Source organism: Sus scrofa, chromosome X (genome assembly GCF_054392235.1).
Source record: "Sus scrofa isolate SSC_HxYL_T2T_F1_AM1 chromosome X, Sscrofa_HxYL_maternal_Yorkshire_Landrace_v2.0, whole genome shotgun sequence".
NCBI lineage: Eukaryota > Metazoa > Chordata > Mammalia > Artiodactyla > Suidae > Sus > Sus scrofa.
In genome coordinates this window covers 17,942,501-17,959,391 of record NC_139401.1, presented here as the reverse complement: position 1 = coordinate 17,959,391, position 16,891 = coordinate 17,942,501, and the positions used below count along the sequence as shown (strand labels likewise).

At 50.4% G+C, this 16,891-nt stretch overlaps 1 protein-coding gene across 11 annotated transcripts in view; it reads left to right on the top strand.

The window, feature by feature from the left end:
• Positions 1-16,891, top strand: part of RAI2 (retinoic acid induced 2) — a 385,424-nt gene that overhangs the window by 297,368 nt on the left and 71,165 nt on the right. Inside the window, exon 1 of one of the 11 annotated variants that reach the window (XM_085008667.1) lies at positions 8,751-8,951. The exons of 8 other annotated variants lie outside the window; for them this stretch is intronic. The gene's annotated coding sequence lies outside the window, so the exon portion shown is untranslated. Of the gene's footprint in view, positions 1-8,750; positions 8,952-9,146; positions 9,544-16,891 lie in introns of those variants that run through there. 2 more of the 11 variants (XM_085008670.1, XM_085008666.1) reach the window with 2 other exon arrangements.

Below are 16,891 nucleotides of genomic sequence, written 5' to 3'. Positions count from 1 at the left end.
TGGAACATCCTTTTAAAAATTAGTTTGGCAACATGTAAATGTTTGTGTCGGCCCTAGAAATATTACATCTGTGTATTTACTCTGAGAAATATTTATTAATGGGAAACATTGATATCCACTAAGATACTAACTGTAGAGTTCTTTACGACAGCAGAACTTAGAAATAGCCTATACTTTCAACAGTAGCGCAGAAACTAAGTATGTGGTGATGAATTCACTTAATAAAGTTATTGAACCATTGAAAATGATTATTTTATTGATGTAATATTATTAGAATGCTGTGGGAACTGCTTATTAGTCGAAGATATTAAGAGACAAAACCAGGATTAAAATCATATGTAATATTATTTAACTTGAGTAAGTGCCCTAAAGAGAAAAATTTGAGGAGAATATGTAGATATTTGAGGGTGGTTTAGATTAAATGTTTATACTGAAGATGGAATAGCCTTTTTGAAAAACATTCTCTGAGATTTTTTAGAATAGCGTTTTATTTTTCACTTAATTTTTATTGAATGTTACAATGAAAAATCATTTAAAAGAATACATTGTATGTATTCTACAGTATTTCTACCTTAAATGCGAATATTTTCTAAAGTGATCACATATTTTTAAAGGTCACCTCCATTTGTAAATAAAATGTTTGTTCTTCAAAAAAGCAAAAACAACCGCTATAAATTTCTAATTAGGACCCATCTAATAGGGGTGAAAGAGATAATCCAGGATGGTGGTAGTCTTCAATTTATGTAAATACTCCTGTCAAGTTTGGGGGCATTCCCTTTAAGGCAGGATGTTGGTGAATGAGACACCAGCTCCATCCCACGCAGACGGAAATGTGGTCCTCAGAGACCAGCAGGGACGCTTTGGTGAGTGGGGTTTGGTGGTGGAGCTCCATTTCCAATGGAAGGCGTGAGAACTATGCAGAGAAACAGACCCAGAAGCCTGATCCTAGGGCTGGGGCCAGTGTTGGGGAGGGTCATGGAGAGGACGACCTGGTGAGTGCCGTGACCCAAGGATTGAGTGATCCCTCAAGGACATGAGGAGTTTAGAGGAGAGAAGCCAGTTTCATTTCAGACCCGATGCAGAGTTGATCCGGCTCAGAAATTAGGCAGGGATAATAGTCCTGGGGTGAAGAGTATCAGCGATTGACCAGGAGGGGCCAAGGTGAGCAGGGGCTGACGGCGAGCTATCTCACGAGAGCGCTTGGAGGTTGATCGGGCAGAGAGGTGACAAATGCAAAGGACAGCAATGAGAACTGCTAGCCATGCTAGCAAGAGAGACTTTCATTCCCTTTCTCTCCTTCTATAAGATTGTTCGTTCATAAAATTCTATGATTTTAGAACTTCTCCCAACTGAAGAAAAATGAAATGATTGAAGCCCCTTGAGTGTTGCACATGGATGTCCTGTGCAAAAATGAATGCCCTCGCAGCTCCTTTCACCCTGGAACTGATAGCAACAGAAATCTTGTCAGTTCCGTTGGAGAGACTTGTCAGACAAATCTGACAGTCCAGCCACATGCTAAAGCCACAGAAGCCGGCAGTGCCTTTTGTGGCATAAACCATTTGTGAAATTGACGGCCACGCTCTTGTTTGAAAGCTGTGTGCTAGCTAGGTCAGACAGGGCGTCTCTGTGGGAGAACTGGTCACTCCCAACAGCTGATGGGTTAGATGGCTGAGAAACCCTCAGTAGCTCCTCTTCCAAAAGACAATTGCCGAGATAGACTCTCGCCTTGACCACAGGGCCAGGCATAGGACACTGGGGTTTGTGGCGATGGGGTACATTTGGGGGACCCTGCCCATTGTCCCCTTTAACGTTAACACTCCTGCCTTGGAGTGTCTCAGCAGTTTTGTTTTGTTTTGTTTTTGCTTCTTTTTAGGGCTGCGCCTGTGGTATATGGAGGTTCCCAGACTAGGGGTCGAATCAGAGCTACAGACACCGGCCTATGCCACAGCCACAGTAACTCAGGATCCGAGCTGCATGTGTGACCTACACCACAGCTCACGGCAACACCGGATCCTTAACCCACTGAGCAAGGCCAGGGATCAGCCTGCATCCTCATGGATACTAGTCAGGTTGGCAACCCACTGAGCCACAACAGGAACTCCTCAGCAGTTATTTTTAACGATTTTTTTTTGGTTTTAGGGCAACTTCGTTCATTTTTCCCTTCTTATGGGGAGATCTGTCTGGCTCTTTTGCGAATGGATTTTTAAGAAAGGAAAATGTGAGTCTGATACCTGGGAAGAGAAGAGGAGTTGGCAGGTGTAAAGGTGTGTGTGTGTGTGTGTGTAGTTCTCTGAGCATCATTTTCCCCATTGGAAGACCAGGTTGTACAGGGTCATCTCTGAGCTGGCCTATCCTTGGTCCTTTACGTGTCAGTATTTCAACCACATGCATACCATAGTTGGCATTGTTATCCCACCCAGCGAATTCATTCACCTCTCCAAAACTGAATCTGGGTCTCTTTTCCACCTAACCAAAATCCACTGCCTTATCGTTTCATGCCCCTGAATCCAGCTTTTTCTCCCGGCTATAATTTTTGTCTCTGGTCCTTGCTTGGCGATGAATATGCTGCTCTGTCTGTCTCATGCTACTTGGCTTCTCACTTGGCTTGTACAGGGCTCCCATGGATTTGGACAAACCCCGACAGCCTCAGGTGACGGTCCCATGGTTCCAACCCCCAACCCACTCTGTCTACGTCTTCCCTCCCCATGGAAAAGGGAAGTGCATTTGCTAGCTAGAGGACTTAGGAACGTAGGTGGGGGATGTAGATGCTCCTTAGTCATAAGACCAAAGCCGCCGAGTGAATAAGGGGGGATAATCGTGAATTAACCAGTACTTATGGAAGGCCTCCTTCATAAAGAGAACTAAAGCAGGTTCTGTGGGAGAAGTCAGGAACGGATCTTCCCTTGATGTTGTCAGGCAAGTCAGAAAGACAAAATGTAAGGGGGCCAGTGGCTCCTGGTGGTACATGGGATTTAAGTCCCGAGAGAGACCAGAGCTGGCTCAAGGGCACTCAGAGAAGTGAGAAGGCAGGAGATAAAAACCAACTCTTCTGACCCTGGGCGCAGGCGTCTCAGCCCTTTGTCAGAGGCAGGAGAGTGCCTCCAAGGCACTGCCAGCGTGAACACACTGGGCTGCGAAATTCAGCAGAGCCACGTGCTTCAACCACATTCTCGTGTAGATCATTTTCTCCCTGTCTTCAATCAGATTAAAATATCAATTACTGGCCCACTTCCTCCCTCCACTTGTTTCTGTTAGATCTCTTGATTTCAGAATGGCCCTTGCCCTTTATCTCAGACTAAAACAAAAACAAAACAAAATGAAACGAAACAAAACAAAACAAAAACAATCCTGTCATCCCGTGGGTGCACGTCTTAGGATGCTTTCAAATGCAAGCAGTGGAGACCTGACTCAAAGAAGCTTAACCTATAAAGCAATGTAATAACTTACGTAAAAGGAAGTGCAGGTTCAGGTGGCTCCACAGGAGGTTGGTGTTCTAGCAGTTCAGCTAAATGCTCATAGCTCTAGGTTCTTTCTGTTTTTGTTGTGCTGCCTTGAGCATCAGCTCCCTCCTAGCACCACAGTGACCATCCATCCAGGTTTGTTGGGAAAACCCGTTTATGCCTTTTGCTCTGACATAATTAGTGGCAACCCCTTTCACCCTCAGTAGTGTTCCAGTTTAGATGATCAATTATATGGTCACCTGCATCGTGTTCTCACTGCCAGTTGCAAATGCCATTACATGAGCTTCACATCGACTGGCAGAGGGAGGGGTTCTTTCCTGGAAGAGAAAGAACTTACCCATAAAGCCTCCAGCAAATCTCTCCTCTCATCTGTTTGGTCCAAGTTATAACAGGAGGGCTGCAATTAGCCTCCGATCAAAGAGACCCCACCCAAAAGTTAGGACCAAATTCTAAGGTACCTGATTTCATAGGAGAGGGATGGATACCTGACCTGCCATTAGGATTCTATCAGGAAAGATGAATGGTGAATGCAGAACGGAGCAGCCACAAGCAATGCCCTTTATAATGAGCCTACTTGTTACTCTTGACAATTTCCCCCAATCCTCTGAAATCAAATGCCCTCCTGATTGAGGCTAGAGAGAGCTACAGCTGAACAATGAGAGACTTCAGTGCTGGCCAGGGACAGCGTCTCACTCGTCTGTGTGTTATAGCATGTAGCATATTACTGTCAAGTAATAGCTGTTTGGGCTATGCTTCTCAGTGGCCTAACCAAAGGACCAGCTCACATATGCTTTGATTCACTCTTTGTTAAAATTAGCAAAGATTTCACGTGAACTCTCTTAAGCTCTTTGGATAAAATTAGGGCAGGATAAAATCATTTGCAGCCTCTGAATGAAGAATACTGAAGCCCCCATGCCGACCGCATTAGAAATCTCTAGTCTGTCAAAATAGTCAAAACCTTTTCCTTACCCTCTGAGCTCGGGATATTCCTTAGGTCAAAGTGTCATTGCAGCTGGACTGTCTCTCTCAATGCTAGCCATCCTCTTTCCCGGAGCCTGGGTTTGATTTCAATCCTCTGTGATTTAATTACCCCTTGCATTTTTTCCAGCATTTATCCCTTTTGCGTTGTGATTATGTTTTCCAGTGCTTGCCTCATTCATTCACTTAATCATCCAGTAAATATTCTTGACCACAAACATTTTTTTTAAAGAGTTTCAATTTTAAATACATTACTCAACTTCAGGAAAATATTGACCCCTTAGGTCTTTCTTGCAAGCAGTGCCTGCTTTCCCCCAGTCACATTCACGCCCCTGAGCGCTGAACTGGCATCTCCGACTTCAGGGCTTGCAGGAGCTCCTACAGCGATTCCTGACAGTGTTCATGCAGCTCAGATCAAGTCATGTTGGCCTGACTCAGGTGGATGGGCTCAGCCATCAACTCAAGTCACGTGTGTCTTTTGTAAAGCTCATCGGCACCCACTGGTTCAACCAACAGCCAGGGCAGAACGACTCCCAAATTGAGGTCTTCAGCTTAGATTTTGAATTCCAGACCTGCTCTTGTAAATGCCTACTGGGCTTCTCGATGTAGCCACCCACCAGGCCTTTCCAATTCCAGATTTCCTACCCAGAGCTCCCGAGGGCAGACACTGACGGTGCTCCACCCCCATCATTCGAATGCTACCATTTCGACATGCTCCACAGACATCCAGCGGCCAGTACCTTCTCCCTCTACCTGAGAAGGACTCTCCGCCTATGCTGGGTGGCAGGTCAAAATTGCTGGAAAACCAGTGCCCCCTGGGCCTTTAACCAGCTTGCTCACCTCTTGAGTGGGACAGTTCTGAAATGAGTGTGTTGCATCATAGCCAAGAGTTTGCTTGTGTAATTGAGCTCCAGCTGCCCATAGTCCCACTGGCCTTGATAAAATGCGCCCTATTGGCTGCTGTCCCTCTGTCTCTCGTCCTCACTCCCCTACCAGTGTTTTCACCTTCACCTTCACCTTCAGGATCTGTTTCTAGAGGAATCTACAGCTTGCATCCTCTCCAGCCCCAAATCTGCTTCTTTTCCTAAGGATCTCTATCTGAGTGACCACACCCCCGCTCACTCTGTCACCCAGTTCAGAGTCAGGCATCAGTTACTCCACCTCCTCCAGTTTCCTTCATCATTAAGCATTAAGTCCGGTTGACCCTGTATCCTAAGGTATCACTCGACTCATGTTCCAAGCCTTCATCTCTGCTGCCACGACCTTGACTCAAACTCTGATCATCGCCGCCGTCTCTCTCACCTAGTCTCCTGCTGCCAATCCCACCTCCAATCAGCCCTTCATCGCCAGCCCCAGCATGCTCATTCCTCAACCCACATCTTTCCTGACCACTTCCTTGCTTAAAGTCCTTCAGTGGCTCCCCCCTGATGACAAGGAAAAAGACTCCTTTACAGGACAGACCAGGGACCTCATCTGACCCCTAGCTTTCTCCATTCCTCCTGCTGCTGTTCTTCAGAGCCCCTCCTTCAGCCTCACAAGATATTTTCAGCCTCCAGAATGCATCCGAGCTTTGGTGCCTGCTGTTGCCTTCACTTGTGATGGCTTTCCTTTACTTTGACACCCCCCATGCATCTCTCACTGCTCTGCTCTTAGCACCGTCTCTACGGCATCTTTTCTGACTTCCCCGTTCCCTGCCACTCCCTACACCTTCCCACACAGGGAGGGGCCCACTCCTTTGGGGTTCGCCTAGCCCATTTTATAACTCCTCCAGCACACAGAGTGTCACACTGTATTCGTAATAGTTTATTCACAGGCTTGTGAACTCCTCCTTGGGGTTCACAACATATATTAATGATCTCTAACCGTAGTCCTTAGCTCAGTGACTGGCATACAGCAGGTGCTTCATAGATGTTTATTGGATAAATGAATGAATCACCCATGTGGAAAGCATGTGAAAAACTAGATTATGAGTGGATGCTGTATTAGAGAAGCAGGGCATAGATCAAAGGATCAGATTTGAAAAGGGGAATTTCCTGAGTCATTATTTAAAATCACCAAATATTAGACTTACGGATCTCAAAAATCACCCTGAGCAACCCTGAAAGTTTTTTGTGTTTTTTTTTTTTTTTTTTTTTTTTTTTTTTTTTTTGCTTCTTTCCTGCTGTTTGGGCATGTTCTTTCTTCCTTCCATTTTCCTCGGCAAGCCTTTAACTGTATGGATGCAGTTCTTCCATATTAATGTCCTATTTCTGTCCTTAAGCATCTCCTCCTCTCCAATCCAGACCGTCTCTTTTGACTCCTCTTTCCCCCTTCTCTCTGCAAGGGCAGCCATGGTGAAAATACAGAAGGATACCACTGCCTGTTTCTCTGGAATGGGGGCCACGATGCCTGTTTATTATGCATTAATCTGAATCAATATAGTCTTTCCTGAAAACATAGGCACCTCAAAGGGCAGCAAATATGAATCACAACTGCCAGCGAGGATCAAACATTAACCCAGGGCTGTGATGAGGCCAACAAAAGAAATAGGCTAGTAATTGCCTTCCAGGATATCAGTCCCTACCTTATACACACATACCCCCTCAACACACACAAAACCTTTATGGATCTTTCATCCATGAACTTGCCCAATTATAACTGCCCAGCTGTGTCTTTAGTTGTATTCAGGCTAGGTCCTGGCAACTGAGACCTCACCTACCTGATCCAAAGACTCAGAAAGTTAGGAGATCTAGGGGGGAAGTCTTTGGTTTCTCAAACGGTTGAAGATAAATCCACAAATATTTCCACAGGTATCATTCATAACTTGGAGCTAGGATCAAACCCTCAGAGCCTGACTGAAACAAGAACTGGTACTTGCTGTTGATACTCATTTCTATCCGTTCTTAAACTCGCATTGCATGTCTTTCTGCCCTTACGTCAATTCGGTACTTCTTAATTTCTTTTTTTTTTTTCCAAAAGGGGAAAGTCCGTATCAAGGAATCATCCTACCAGGACTACCTTCTACTTGAGGGGCAGTAGGCATGGTGCCTGAGGCCCAAAATACTTTCAGGGCTCAGGGAGATGTTTTCATTTCTTTTAGAATCAGAACAAAACGTGCTCTTATAAATCGAAGAAAAGATTTTAATATATAATATTAATTCATTCATCTTTACACCAACGCAATCATAAAATGTAATTTTTACTTTTTTTTTTTATGGAGGAAAGAGTCCACAAAGGCAAGGTGCCCACGAAAGGCATAATGTGGCCCTGGTTCCCACCACATTATGCTCGCAACATGACAAGATTGGAATAGAACCTTTCAGACACAAGTTCAGGGTCCCAAGCTAACCATAAACCTGCTGCCAGGCTGCCCTCTGTTCGCCCCACACTCTGGCCCCCTCAGATGCTACAAGAGGGAAGCCTCATGTGAGTGTTGGGACTCGAGGAGGTTGGAACACACAAAGGACAGCTAGATTGAGACAGCTCTTCGCTCTGATTCAAGGAATTTCTGCTCTGCCATTCTCTCTCAAATATCTGTATCCTGTTTTGATTACCAGAAAGAAAAAAAAATAAAACCCTTTTCATCTTTAGGGATTAATTAAACCAGTGAAGGAGTTGCTTCCTTTGCTCTCTTAAAACATTTATAACATATAGGGTTTGGGGTTTTGGGGTTTTTTTTTTTTTTACTTTGTTTTAAAATGATCAGTACTACAGCTGACACCTGTGATTTATTTACTGGTTCGTGACCATAGAGGCATCATCTCTCTACCTCCCGTTCTTAGCCCAGGGTCTGGCAAACACTAGGTGCTTAATAAATGCTAGATCCACAGACGAATCACCTCTCAGGCAAGTGTGCCGAAATGAGCTTATGCCCATGGTCTCTATTTTGTCTTTCATAATCTCACACCTTGCCAGAAGGATCTTTGACCTGTATCACAATTGGCATTTCAGGAGGTGGTCGCTGGGCCCTTGTCACCTCTCCCACCTCCACCCACCAGCCACTTCCTCCCTCCTGGGCTCTGTTCTTCTCTCCTCTCCATCTCGGGGTCTGGAATGGTCCCCAGCCGGCGGGGAGGCGGAAGGGTCCCCGCTCTGCTGGCCCTCTGCGCCCCGCACCCCTCTCCCCGAGCCCCTTCCTCCCGCCACCCTGCGCCTCCCACAGCCACGCCCTCCCCGTGGGCGAGATCACCTGTCCCTCCTCTGCCACCGCCTCCTAGGGTACCCTTTCGCCCCCCTCCTGCTCCCCCTCCTCCGCCACCTCCCCCGAGCCCTCCCCTTCCCCGCCTCCTCCCACCCCTTGGTGTATATAGTAAAGGCCGGGCGCCGCACGCAGACACACACTCGTCCGGACACAGGCGCACACACGCTCACGCACAAGCAGCGGCGGCGGCGACAGCAGCTCGGTGACAGCGGCGACGGCGGCTCCCACCGCTGCGCACCCCCTTCAGGCGGCCGGCGGCGAGGCCAGACCGGAGAGTTCCCGCACCCGCGACCACCCCGCGGCTTCCTGGAGGCGGCGGCCGCGACTGCGAGGTATCTGCCGCGGCGCCCCCGTGCGGGCCGGGGTCCCCCCCTCGCTCCCTCCCCGCGCGGACCTGCCACCGGGACGCAGGGGGCGCGCCAGGCGGGGCGCGCCTGGCGGGGCCCGGCGCCCGGGGAGGGGCCTGCTCCCGGGGGCCGGACGGCGCCCGGAGGCCGGGGCCAGCGGGGAGGGCCGGGCGGGGGCGGGGACGCGGGCCGAGGCCGCCACCCGCGCGGCGTCCCCGGGCCCCGCTCGTGCTCCCGGCGCCGCGCGCTGGCCGGCGGGACCGGGGCCGGCCGGGGAGGCGGCGCCGGCCGGCGGGGCGGGGGCCCCGAAGTGGGTTTCGGGCCGCCACCGGCGCTGGCACCGGGCTCGGAGGGCGGCGCGCGGCGGACTGTGCGCCCGGGCATCGCACCCGGCCGCCTCCGGCTCTGCCGCTCTGCCCCGGCCCGGAAAACCCGGCGCCTTCCAGGCCCTTCGAAAGATGGATTCTGTTGACGTATCTGGCGGCCCCGGCGAGCCGGGTGGAAAGTTGGGTTTTGCCAGATCGCGCTGGGCTCGTCTTTGTGACGCTCGAGCAGCCCCGCATCCCCCCGGAGCCGGGTGAGTGTGCGTCGGCGCCCCGGAGCCCTCGTGCCCCCCAATGCCCAGACCCGGGGTGGCCGCACCAGCTCGGGCTTTCTGCCATGTTAGGCACCGTGCTGCCTTCTCGCTGCATTTTTGCGTGCGTTTCAGCGGTGCCTTTGGCTGCGGAGGGAGTTCTCGCCTCTCCCCGCGTTGGCTTTTTCGGGTTTGGGGTTGTGCTCTGTGTATTTGCTTGTTTGCCGTTTAAAGCCCGACTATTGTTCGGGAGAAGCTCCGCCTGGGTGGGGAAATGGCATCCCACCACAGTTGCCGGCGAGGGGTAGAAATGTTGCCAAACAGCTGCTGCTTTGTGTTTCCCTATCCGAAGTCCCTGGAGTAGGTTTGGGGCACGACGGTGGATGGAGAGAGGGATGGGGCACGGAAGAAGAAGGTGGCTTTGGAGGAGCGAATTGTCACCCACCCCGTGGCACGCAGTCAGCTTCCCTTTTTGCCTGCCAAACTTTTATGAATATTCCTTTTGTGGCGGGAGGGCAGCTTAATGAATTCAGCCCAGTTTTCCAGGGAAAAGCAAGCCGGCTTTAACAATGGTTTGAGAACTTAATCAATGAGAAAGGCAGGAGGGAGGAGGAGGAGGCCCTGACACCTCCTCGGGATGTGGCTCCTTCTTGCAGCGTCAGGTAGGGGAGAGGTGGGCAGGGCAGGGCGCCCCGCCTGGGTGGCCGCCTTCCCAGAACTGTCGGTCGATCGCTCTTACCTGTGCCCTCTGGAGCCACCCACCGTCGTCTGGCCCCCACCTTACGGTCTGCCCAGAACTCGGCGACGCGGCCGCTCTCGGCAGCGCGCGGGCCGGCCCCCCTCATCTGGCGTTTTTAAGGATGTGTAAATATTTTGCTGAGGATAAGTGACATCAACAGAATGATATTCCGCAGAGCCCGGGTGTGCAGCGATGATAAATAGATACGGCCAAACAAAGTTTTGATAACCGCAGATTCTCATGGCTCGCTCTGTTTCATTTGGGTCTTTGTTTTTGTTGGTTTAGCATTATCTCTCATCCTCTGGTGTGATCCCTTTATTTAGCTGATTCTTGGAGGCTTCTCTTTAGAACAGAGGGAGAAGCAGCCAGCAGAGAGAAAACACTTCTTAGCCTTGCATGCATCGGGCAAGGATTTCTCTGCTTTTCCCAGGGACTCTTTCTCACCGTTTTCTAGAGGTCTCTCCCTCCTTTTGAGTCCTCAGAATCGTTTGTCCATTGAGCAGGAGACTTCTGATAACTTTGGAAATGTGTCGTGATAGGCCTTTGTTGCAATGGAGGGGGGGCAGTGTGGGAGGGGGACAGTGGGGAGGGCGGTGGGTGGGAGCCACTCACCAGCGCGGTATTATGCCCCCCCACGGTTTTGTCCTCGTGTTTTCTTCTCAAAGGGAAACGTGGGGGAGCTGTGCCACTTTTGGAAGGCTGGGGGGCTGGAAGGCTGGAAGCCAGGATGCACCCTACTTTCTCCGCCCCTTAGAAGCCTCAGAGAAGCCACCTCCGCACCCCCTACACACAGTATCCTGTGAATGGGCGCTGGGCATCCTGACAGATGCCCACTAGAGGCATCCACAAGGTGGCCGGGCACCATGCACCAAGTCAGACTGGAACCTGGGACCCTGGCTGCTTTGGCACCACCCATGGGACCGTTCAGCCACCCAGGGAGGGTGCTTTATCATGCAGAGAAGCCCCAGGTTTCCAGAGGCGAGGTTTGGCCCAAGAAAATCTGCCCATCTCAGGAACAAATGAGGAAATAGCTTTCCAGGTGATACCAGTTGCCTGTGTGAGAACTCGTTTGGTTGGCCTTTGGGCAAGAACTGTAAAATGGGAAAAGTCTCGTGGCCAGAAAACAGAGCCACCAAGACAGGGCCCCTGAAGAAAAAAAAGAAAGAAAGAAAAAGAAAAGGCTGGGAGGTGTGGGACAAGGTGTCACCGGGAGCGCTGTAGCTAAAATGACCCCAACACGAGCTAGGGCTGGTCCCCCCCCCACACACACACACACACCATTTACCCAGAATGGAGGTATCCTCTCTGTGGAGACATCCAGGCACAGTGTGCTGGAATCGACCATAAGAAAATAGCAAGTGTTTGTTCTCTGGTTTCCTCTCTAACCTTGGGTTTGGGGGAGGAGGGTTGGGGAGGGAAATAAATCGGGGAGGAAATTCACATTTGTTGTTGCCCTCTGTCTGCCAGACACTTCACATGTGGGAAGCCATGATGTGAGGGAGGCATTATTTTACAGATAAGGAATCTGAGGCTCAGAGAAATTTCCAGTCGAGTGTCTGATTCCAGACTTCGGTGGTTATGACTTAAAGGGGCAACGTGTTCCTCTCCCCCTCCCCCAAGTGACTTATTCATCTCTCCCAAAGCCCAGAGTCCTCAGCCCCTAGCCACTCCTCAAGTGTGGTCCTTGACTGGAGGACAGGGACACCAGTGAGGCAGCCTAGCCACCCAGGGTGCATGCTTCTGTGCCCAGGAGGTAGACCCCAGATAGTCTGTGACCACTGCAGATGGAAAAGACCCTGCCTTTTCGTGTTGGAATGCCTAACGTCCAGCTGTTGCTCCATCAGGGAGAATCGAGTGACTAAATGATGGAAACGATAGAGTGAATGCTAGTGGGAGGGAGCTGCGAGTCCTTGGCAGAGGAGACCAGCAGGCAGAAATGCCCAGATGTGTGTTTGGTTGGGGTCTCGGAGCTCCTGGTGTCCTGCTCCGGTGCTGGCCCTGGGTAGTTCCAAGCAGACCAGCTCATGGGAGATTGGCAGTGGCATTCCCACCTCGTACATGAGGAAGGTGAGGCGGAGCCGGACTGAGGAATCAGCCTGCGGACCATGGTGGGGCCAGAGGATAGGTGAGGTATTTCTGAAACATCTGAAATAAACTCTGACTAGAAATGAGGTGGGGTCGTGCTGGGCCCATACGCCATCTCAGCAAGCCCTTTAGCCCCCTTCCAACCAGACGGCAGCTTTTAACCCTCTAGAAGGTCTGGAGCCACTGGAAAAGCCAGGGTTTGAATCCACGTATGAGGTGGTTCTGGCTCTGCTGCTTCCCCGATCAGAATCTGAGGGGGACCTCAGAGAACCAGGCTCTCGAGGAGGGGGGACGATGGCTAATTGTACCCTCTTCTGCACAAAACCCTGTGTGGGATTCTGAATTAAGCTTGATTTGGGGATCAGGGTGACATCCTTGCTGTGGAGTTGGCAGCGCTCGTCTTTGGAGAATGCCTCTGATTGCTACGTCTCCCTCCCCCCTGACCGTCTGCCCGGATGCCCATCATCGCATTCTTCCCAGACTCAAGGCGTCTCCTTTGCGGCTCACGATTTCTGACGAGCCTCTCCAGGCTCCCGGCCTCGTGGGTTCGGAGGGCAGCTGCTGAGGAGGTGATTTGAGGGGCCACGTTAGTCCTTCTGGATTTCGCACGTGACCCTCCTTCTCTCTCCAGCCAGGAACACACACAGGAACACCCATGCACGCGCAGACACAGGCACACGTAATTTGATCACGTTGCTGTATCTGCTTCACCAAATTAGATTGCAAATCCGGAATTGTGATTGAAAGAACATACGGGACTTTGGTGATCGTCTGTCCCAGCCCTTGCCTTGAGCAGCTCAGAGGAGCCAAGGCACAGGTCGCTGCAGCAGCCGAGGCCTTGAGTAATGATTACAGCCGCTGGCCTTCAGAGCCCCCCAACATCAGCCTGGGCCCCGGGTCCCTTCGTACGAGTCCGTTTTCGTCTGCACTTAGCGGTAGGGCGGGGCTCCTCCGGCATCCCCGTCCTTGCAGTGCCCATTTCTGCTCTAATCCTTACTGCCCTTCCGGCTCTCACGGGTCCTTCTCCTTCCCACAGATTTTTTCCGTCTTTCCGTCCAGCACCGCCTAATAGAACTTTCTGTGGCAATGGAAATATCTATACACCTGCACCCTCCCATGTAGGAGCCACTGGTCACATGTCGCTTTGGAGCAGTTGAAAGGTGGCTGGTCCAGAGACGGATGTGCTATGAGGATAACATGGGCCCAGGATTTCTGAGACTTAGTACAAACAGGAATACGAAATAGCTCATTGATAATTTTTCTATTGGTTACATGCTAAAATGATAATATTTTGCATACATTGGTTACCTCAGCTAGAGTGTTAACAATAATGTCACCTGTTCCTTGTGATCCTTTGAAAGATTTCTACTAGAAACTTTAAAATTACATGCATAATGCTGTTAGGCGGCTCGGCTCCACCAACCCGTGCCTTCAGACTCGAAGCACCTCGAGAAGTTTGGGGGCATCAACCCCCTCCATCCCCGTGGCAGATGGGAGGCACGGGGCTGACTCAGGAGCCACAACAGCCTGGCATCAGGCAGCTTTGCTCATCAGTAGCTAAGGTGCCATTTGGGGGCGTCCCCATCAAGACTACCCATGGGCAGGAGTTCCCATTGTGGTGCAGTGGAGACGCATCCGACTAGGAACCATGAGGTTGCGGGTTCGATGCCTGGCCTCGCTCAGTGAGTTAAGGATCCGGCATTGCCATGGGCTGTGGTGTAGGTCGCAGACGCGGCTCAGATCTGGCATCTGGCGTTGCTGTGGCTGTGGTGTAGGCCGGTGGCTACAGCTCCGACTGGACCCCTAGCCTGGGAACCTCCATATGCCTTGGGTGCGGCCCTAAAAAGCCAAAAAAAAAAAAAAAAAAAAAAAAAAAGACTGCCCATGAGCAGGTTTGCTCAGTCATCCTCTGTAAGGAATGTGGGCTCCTGAAGCTTCCAGGAGATGAGAGAGCAAGGGAGGCGTGGGGGCGGGCCTTGCCGTGCTCCCCCCAGCCCACCCCGGGCGCGTGTCCTTGTCCAGTGGAGAGCTGTCTCCTGCCTGAGCAACTGATTTCCTTGACACCTGCTCGCATAATATCCTTCCCAGGGACGTGCGTTTGGAGAACAGACACCCTAATGCTAAGCATGGGTTATTTGGGGCCGGGGCCGTCTCACAGGAGAGGAAGGCAGGGGGGATGCACCTAATCATTTCCTGACGGCCTGATGAAAACAAGAGCAAGGGAATCAATGCCGTTTCTGCCAGAGACAGAGGATAAACGCCGGGAAGCCTGATCTCACACCCCCGTGGTGCCGCAGTTGAGGAGCCCTGAGCAAGGGGCACTCAGGGGGCTGGGGGAAGGCTCGCACAGGGCACTGTGGCCTTCCTGGGCCCTGCCCTGGGCCCTGGGCAGGGCCCAGGGAGACAGAAAGAGCTGGAATAATGAACTTGAGGCTGCGGTGATTTATAGGTCAGGCGCCTGGGGCTCTGACTCCTGAGGGGGCTGCCCCCACAGGGGACCCTTGGCTGACCTCCTCGAGCTCCTCGGAAGGAGCTGGTTTTGTTTCCCATGGCAGAAGCAGACTGTTTACTGGAGCACAGGAAGACTCCGACATTCTGGCGAAAAATAATTCATTAACAGCCAGGGTATTACCCGTTCCCTGGAAAAGCTCCTCCAGCTGCACTGTAGCAACTGTTCTTTCTCAGCAGTGGAATTGGGCCTCGCTGGCAGCCAAGGCAGGGTGGATGGGGCGTTGTCGTCCTTGTTGTTGTTTCTGCCTTTGTGTGTATGCCCCCTCTTGCCGTGTCCCCCAGAGGAAGGAACGGTGGCCGGGAGGGTGGCAGTGGTAGAGCTGTGAGCCCTTCTGTCCTCCATGCTTTCAGCCTGGAAGCTCTAGGCCAACTCTAGGAACTGCGTTTTTCCTGACATCATCATCATGCTGGGGGCACTGCACAGCCACACAGGGTGTTCTAGAACTAAAGGAATTTTAGAGCATCTCAGCACCTGCTCTTAAGACGTTATGGAAACAATTGGCTGAAGAACTCCCACCCCCGCCACACACACACACACACACACACACACACACACACACACACACACACAGAGGCAGAATGTCCTGTCTTGGCTGTGTGAAATTCTTTGCTTACTATTAATTGGCACAGTGGGGCTAAAGTATGTGATTCATCATCCCAGTTTTGAGGGTATTTGGAAAGCCAGGCAGGCATAACCAAGAGAATGGGCTGCATGTTTTGCTCACTAAAGAATGATTGAATATACAGTAAATAAAATGGAATGATTCAGGAAGCTCTTTATGCTCTGGAAAAATCTGCTTAAAAAAAGGGTTTTTGTCTGCTTGTTTGTTTTTTAATGCCTCATACTCAGAAATGTGTACCCAGCAACAAGAAATGGGAAAGAATGGCATTTCCTTGGTTTAGTTTTTTAAAACACTAATTGCAGGTTAAGCAAGATGCAGTGTATTGATTTTGGTTTTGTATGGAACATAACTAGATAATCATTTTATTTTATGAGATATTAATTTCCATCCATTTAGACTGATGAAATATGCATTCACAGTGCACCCTGCCTAGCCCCACCATCATCCCAGTATTTCTTCAGTGTTCCTAGATTCAGATTAAAAACCTGTTTCATGTATTTGGAAAGGAGTAAATATGTCCTTAGTGGACATATTTATAAGCCAACCTCAGACTGCAAGGGAAATGGAATTTTCTCCTTTGATGACTGCCAAAGTTATGAATATTTAAGGCCAAGCATATTTGCCTTTATCTAGAGCACAGTTTCTCCACCGTGGCCCTGTTGACTTTTTAGGCCAGATCTTTTTTGTTGTGGGGGCTTCCTGTGCATTGTGGAAGGTTTAGCAGCATCCCCGGCCTGGACCCACTCGATGCCAGAAATGTCGCCTCCTTCCTGACTTCAGTTGTGACAGCCAGAAATGTCTCCAGATCCTGCCAGATGTCCCCTCTGGGGCAAAATGGACCCCGGTTGGGAACCTCTGGCCCAGACCAAGAATTCATAAGTCATTTGTGGCTTTTGGAAAATTCAATTTGAAATAATAAAAAGATACAATTTTCCCCGCTTGACTTATATATACAATTCATAGGGGTGATTAATTAACAGTTGGAAGCGGGTCCGGGGCCTGACTTCATTCTAAGGTGGACGGAAGTGTCTATAAGGTTGTACGAGCACAGAGATTTTTTTTTTTTAAAGGCAGGTGATTGAGTCCTAGGTAATTGGGGGACACATTGTAAGAGCTGACAGCGTCTCTGCTTTTTCATGAAGAGAACAGGTTTATTCCTCCCTAATTTCTCTTTCACATGCACCTCATTCCAGGCATGCCCTCAAAGCCCGCTGGCATCTTCCTTCCACCCCACCCCCTCCCCACTGTCATTTCTCCTGTAGCATCTTAAGCCTGAGCCTATTTAGCCCTTTTAGTGTACTTGGGAGAGCTCTGCTCGTAACACTGTAATAGGCTCATTTCAGATGGTGGCAGCCCTTTACCCCCCACTCATTTCTGGTGCTGTTGCGAGAGA